Source organism: Sitophilus oryzae, unplaced genomic scaffold (assembly GCF_002938485.1).
Source record: "Sitophilus oryzae breed Bouriz unplaced genomic scaffold, Soryzae_2.0 scaffold_174_pilon_pilon, whole genome shotgun sequence".
Lineage (NCBI taxonomy): Eukaryota > Metazoa > Arthropoda > Insecta > Coleoptera > Curculionidae > Sitophilus > Sitophilus oryzae.
In genome coordinates this window covers 35912-42500 of record NW_022146446.1, presented here as the reverse complement: position 1 = coordinate 42500, position 6589 = coordinate 35912, and the positions used below count along the sequence as shown (strand labels likewise).

The 6589-nt window shown below is 40.0% G+C and overlaps 4 pseudogenes; 2 read left to right on the top strand and 2 right to left on the bottom strand.

The window, feature by feature from the left end:
* Positions 1-1076, bottom strand: part of LOC115882094 — a 39122-nt pseudogene extending 38046 nt beyond the window's left edge.
* A 150-nt stretch (positions 1077-1226) lies between these two features.
* Positions 1227-1696, top strand: LOC115882100 (annotated as a pseudogene).
* Positions 1697-2710: 1014 nt separating this feature from the next.
* On the top strand, positions 2711-3672 carry LOC115882101 (annotated as a pseudogene).
* Positions 3673-4607: 935 nt separating this feature from the next.
* Positions 4608-5134, bottom strand: LOC115882093 (annotated as a pseudogene).
* Positions 5135-6589: the final 1455 nt, after the last annotated feature.

The window sequence follows — 6589 nt, the reverse complement described above, 5'->3', positions numbered from 1 at the left end:
AATTTCAATTTCCTACAATAAAAGGAAGTGGTTCTAATTTAGCTTACAAGATTTGGCCTGAACAAACATACATACATAGATAGTTACATACAAAGCAAGTTAAATAAAAAGCTTATAAAAATCATTTATTTTGCAAAATTTCAAAGTTACATATATACTGATTATTTTGGACTTAATTGAAAAACGGTAAAAGAGAAACGTTTCTTTTGACCAGTTCTACCACCCCTTAAAATACTTGGACTTATTTCTGGGACACCCTGTATATAACGTAATATAGATTTATAGAGAATCGACAATCTCTCCTCTACTAAAAACGAACAATAACCACTTATTTAAACAATTACGGTAAATATTGCGATAACGAAGACATTCGTCTCAGTAATTCGCAGTTAAAAAGTTAAGTATACCGAAAAAGCACAAGACATGACAACGTTGAAAATTTTCAATTTTCTAGAATTATATGAAATGTCATACTTCTAATGTTCCTTCTTTATTTTAAACCGTCTATAAATCGACCAAGTGTTTTTCTATATTTCTTTTTTATGCAAAACGAATTTGTGGTTCTGAAAAGAACCGATTTTTTTTCGATAGGTAGATAATTTACTAGTCGGATGAATTCGTCATTTAAGCACGTTCTCCTCTGATACGCCTAGCCAATTGGATGTCCTTAGGCATAATGGTGACGCGCTTGGCGTGGATGGCGCAAAGGTTGGTATCTTCAAAAGCCCGACCAAATAAGCTTCGCTGGCCTCTTGCAAAGCCATAACAGCGGAACTTTGAAACGAAGATCGGTTTTGAAATCCTGGGCGATTTCACGAACCAAACGTTGGAAGGGCAATTTTCTGATTAACAATTCGGTACTCTTCTGATAACGACGGATTTCACGAAGCGCCACAGTTCCAGGCCTGTAACGATGTGGTTTTTAACACCTCCTGTTGCGGGAGCGCTCTTCCTGGCAGCCTTAGTGGCCAACTGTTTTCGGGGAGCTTTTCCACCGGTAGATTTACGAGCGGTTTGTTTAGTACGTGCCATTATTACACCGAAATCGATAAAATATACACAGAAAGATAAAATATAGATTGCTCAGGGACGACTGATACGCAAACGTTTACGGTTAGTCGACAACTGATTCATTCCTTCGAACGAATTCCGTTTTTGTTACTTACCTCGACTACTGCTATTGGTCTACGACGACGATCGGAGGCGGAGCCTAGAAACTTAACAAAACCGGCGCAATCTCGAGCCGGGGCAGCAGTCGTTCGTTACATCCTAACGGGTCCGTTTCGTTGTACGATTTTTTCATTTCGACTTTAATTGTACAGTACATCTTAATAACAAGATGACCGGCAGAGGTAAAGGAGGAAAAGGATTAGGTAAAGGTGGCGCTAAGCGTCATCGCAAAGTTTTGCGTGATAACATCCAAGGTATCACGAAACCCGCGATTAGAAGATTGGCCCGTCGTGGAGGTAAAACGTATCTCCGGTTTAATCTACGAAGAAACCAGAGGTGTCTTAAAAGTGTTCCTTGAAAACGTAATCAGAGACGCGCTGTCACCTACACCGAACACGCCAAAAGGAAAAAACCGTCACCGCCATGGACGTTGTCTACGCTTTGAAACGTCAAGGTCGTACCTTGTACGGATTCGGCGGTTAAATTATGCATCATTTACCCCAAGCTGGATTTTTATTCGATAACATTCAAAACAAAACGGTTCTTTTCAGAACCACAAATTAGAATCGCATAAAAAAAGGAACAACAAAACTTTGTTAAGTATTATTACCGCATTTGCATACGTTTACACGTTAATTTAGGAAATATGTAGTTTGTTTTTCGCTAGCAATAGATAATTAGTAAGTGTAGAATACATGATATCCGTTTCGGATATAAAGTAATAAGACAATTCTCTATTGTGTATCGTAAGTTCATACTGTTCGATCGACAATCCGATACGTTCGTTGTTACTGCTAATTTTATGTATGCATTATTGAACGGTGTCGAAAGATCTTCTTCTATATAATAGAAGACGCGCTTACAACGCTTATTCTTGAATAGAATAGTACCATTCTATATGGGTTTCAGCACGTAGATACGGTTAATTTTTAACGCAGATTTCTCAAGCGTACGAAACATTTTAGACATACTTTGGCTACGTTCGGCATATAAATCAATTTCCTAAATATGATGGACCTTTTAATCTTGTCCACTGTTTTATTTTCCTTAATCTTTTAAACGCCAGACTCATTCTCCACTTTTTAAACCGAAATGTTAGATTTCCAGTTAACGTGAGCCTTCGTTTTGGGCTCAAAGAGAAACGGCGCGGGGCCGGCATAATATTTTTTTTTTTCGATAGCGATTCGAAAACGACATCGAAGTAATTCGTTAATCTTACAGAGGATACATTGAAGTACTTTGTAGTTAAAACGATTGTCACGGAATCGTTGCCAAGCAAATAATATATGCGAATGAAATAAAAATTTTAACTTGAAATGCGAACGGCGTCCTGTTTGAGACGATTTTAAGCGACAAACTTAGAATAACAGGCCAAAATTCGTATTCCCTACAAAATTTGGCAGTACCGTTAAAGCGACAGTTCGATCGTAGTCTCGACCGAGTATTTATTGTAATATAAAAACAATTAGAAAAAATATAGCTCCCAGTGCGCTAAAAGGTACGAGCGAAGCCGGAATACGGAGCATCGTCGTGGCCGCACCGTTCAGTCCTCCCTCCGCCCGTTTTGATACGACCACCGGAATATTTGTCAGACGGGCAATTCGTAGCGACCAGTGAACACGTTAACGTGCGCGCTCTATCTCTCGATATTATTTTAGCGAATTTTTAATTGTCGTTGTTAGTGATAATAATCTATCAGTTATGGCAGATGCAGAAGTTAGTGGACAGGCCACGTCGCCTTCGAATCAACTCCAACGCAGGAGCCGGAAGTACATCGGCCTCCTCATTGAAAAAAGGAAAAATCTTCGAAAGCTAAAATCCCAGGTCAAAACCTACCCATCCCCCGACATCGGAGATGGTAACCAACGCTATTAAAGGATTGAAAGAGAGAGGAGGTTCTTCTTTACAAGCCATCAAGAAGTACATAGCTGCTAATTATAAAGTGGACGCGGAAAAGGTAGCACCGTTTATTAAAAAGTATTTGAAATCGGCAGTAATATCCGGAACCTTAGTCCAGACCAAAGGTAAAGGTGCGTCCGGTTCTTTCAAACTGGCAGCTTCAAGTTCGTCGGCCCAATCTAAACAATCATCGAGCGGCGGAGCTACATCGTCAGCCGCAGGAGATAGAAAGAAGGGTGTCGGAGCTAAAGCCAAGAAAGGCGCCGCAAAGAAATCAGCAGCTACCGAAAAGAAAGCCCCGAAAAAAGCTGCCGGATCTCCAAAGCTAAAAAGCGGCAGCCGCTTCGTCGGAGAAAAAAGTAGCCGGAAAGAAAGCAGCCGAAAAGAAGAAAGCCGCTCTTGGTGGAGCAGCGACTGCCGCCCTGCTAAACCCAAATCTCCCTCTAGGCGAAAAAGTCCAACAAAGCTGGACCGACAAAAAACCTAAGGCCCCAAAACCAAAAACAGCAAAAACATCTACCGCAGCAGCTTCCGCCGGCTCCAAAGCCAAAAAAGCTGCCTCTCCTAAGAAGAAGAAGTAATTTTTACGGCGGGTACGAACAATATATTTGCCATAAGGACAATGACAACATCAGATCTTATACCCAGACGACGTACGAGATAAAACAATAGAAAATATATTTCTTAATTGATAATAATTTTTTCAAAAATCGGTTCTTTCAGAACCACAAATTCTTAATTAAAAAAAAAGAAAAACTTGCTTACTTATGGTAATAATTATAATCTGTCCCACCCCCTTACCCTTCAAATATAACGGTCTCAAAGTAAAAAATAACCTTATTATTATCTATAATCATTTTACTATCCTTAATACTAAGATATTATTTAAATTCGAAAGTATATTGCTTTACATCGATATAAAAACCAGCCGGCCCTCACCAATCTACTCTATATAAATAAACCTTACCCTTCAAATATAACGGTCTCAAAGTAAAAAAATAACCTTATTATTATCTATAATCATTTTACTATCCTTAATACTAAGATATTATTTAAATTGAAAGTATATTGTTTACATCGATATAAAAACAAGCCGGCCCTCACCAATCTACTCTATATAAATAAACCTTACCCCTTCAAATATAACGGTCTCAAAGTAAAAAATAACCTTATTATTATCTAGTAATCATTTTACTATCCTTAATACTAAGATATTATTTAAATTCGAAAATATATTGCTTTACATCGATATAAAAACAAGCCGGCCCTCACCAATCTACTCTATATAAATAAAATTCTTAAGTAAATCTTAAATGTTTAAGTCGAGCTTTTTGTTGTTGCTAACAAATTTACAATTATTACAGGTAAAAAAAATAAATTGACGTTACGTTGGTAATCAAAACGGCTTGGCATTCCCTTTTTGTCAATCTCGATTTATATTTATTGTCATACCGTGAGTTTTATACCTAACGCCCTATGATAGATCCAAACATGATATTAACTCGAGTGCAAGATATTAACGCAGCGTTACCACATCTTTATAAAATAAAATTGGTTAAAAACATTAAAAATTTCTTTCTTCGAAAATATAGTTGTTGGTCCTGAAAAGGACCGATTTTAGGTTGCGATCTGCCAGGTAAGGAACCGTCAAGATTGTTTATTTGGTTTTGCTGTCGGTTTTCTTTTGGCAACAGAACGGCTTGAATATTAGGCAAAACACCGCCTTGAGCTATGGTCACACCAGATAACAATTTGTTTAATTCTTCGTCGTTTCTGATGGCTAGTTGAAGATGACGAGGGATAATTCTGGTCTTCTTGTTATCTCTGGCGGCATTACCTGCCAATTCCAAAAACTTCGGCAGCCAAATATTCCATAACAGCAGCCAGGTAAACCGGAGCTCCGGCTCCTACATCGCTCTGCATAGTTGCCTTTACGCAACAATCTGTGAATACGACCGACGGGAAATTGTAATCCTGCACGATTGGAACGAGACTTTGCCTTTCCCTTCACTTTTCCACCTTTACCACGGCCAGACATTTTTGGTTAATAAAATATGTGTAAAGAAACTTGAGGAAAACCTGAGTAACGTACGTCGTCACGTCGTTGACTATATTGATGCGGCCGCTACAGCGCAGTCGATTTAAATAGCCGGCGTGAGCGACCAATGAGATATCAGAACCGTAACAGAGCGGTGAGTGGCGGAGCCTAAGATCGTCAAACGCTCCGTTTAAAAACTGAATTTTTCGCTCTTCCGTCGTCAGTGCAGTCCATCAGTTGAGTACCGCGCTTCGTTCAGTGAACATCGCAGCCCTCACAGTAAATTCCGCGCTCGGTTTATACCGCGCCGGCAGTGTAGTGTATTAGTGTAGTGATTTATCCCCAGGAAAAATTTCAGGTAAGTGAATACTTTATATTATTATTATTCTGTCATCGAATAACCTTCCACATCCCTGGACATCGTCCAGGGATCCCCAAAAATGAACCCTAGTGGTTCAGTAAATTCATCCCAATCTCCCATAAATGACATTTCAATGGAATCAGACGATTCCTCTATTACTCCTTATATATCAGATTCGAGTGAACCACGTTCTCCCGTCCTCCCAGAGAAACTAGACCAGTATGAGGCTCAATTCCTCGAGCTCATGATCCAATTAAATAACCTCCGCGAAATTCTCGAATCAAATGGCCGTATACCCCCAAAAACAACAAAAACTTCGTCTGAAAAGCCAGAGGATCCTAACGTAAAGAGGAAGGTCCTAGAAAGAAGAGGGCACGTCAGAGTAATTCTGACGACTCCTCTCATCAATCCAAAACAATAAAAAATAGCAGCGAGGGCTGCTTTCCCCCAACGAGAAAAACTTCCCCCACTTCCCACTCCAGGCCCATCTTCCACAGGTCCATCTTCCCCTGGTACCCCTGTGGTTGATCCTAGCATTCCCCCAGCAGTCCTGCTAGCCAGGTTCCTGCTGTAATTACTCCCCTCTGCTGCTCCTCAAACGCAGCAAGAAAACCCCACAAAAACAAATATCCACAAAGCCCACTCCGATAGTTTTGAGAGATACTCGACTATGGTCTAGTATAACTCGCAGACTAAAGGAGCAAAAAATTGTCATCAAAAGCTCCAAAACCGTGCAACACGGTATACAAATTAACCCAGCAACCATCGCCGATCACAGGCTAATAACAGCTTATTTTAGAAATCAGAAAATAAGCTATTATTCCTTCTTTCTCCCTGAAGAAAGGGACTTAAATATCGTCATCAAAAACTTGGAAACTGACATCGAAAATGAGATGATCATCGATGACTTGACCTCGCAAGGGTTCGAAGTCAAAGAAATTCATCGACTTACCCGTAAAGGTAAGCCCCTTCCCGTAGTCAAAATTCGTATCCCGCGTAGCCAGACTCACATCTTCCAAGTCAAAACTGTGGCCGATCTCGGGGTCACAATCCAACCCCAACATCGTGGTAATGGCACTCGCCAATGCCATTACTGTCAACTGTTCGGGCACTCTGCCACG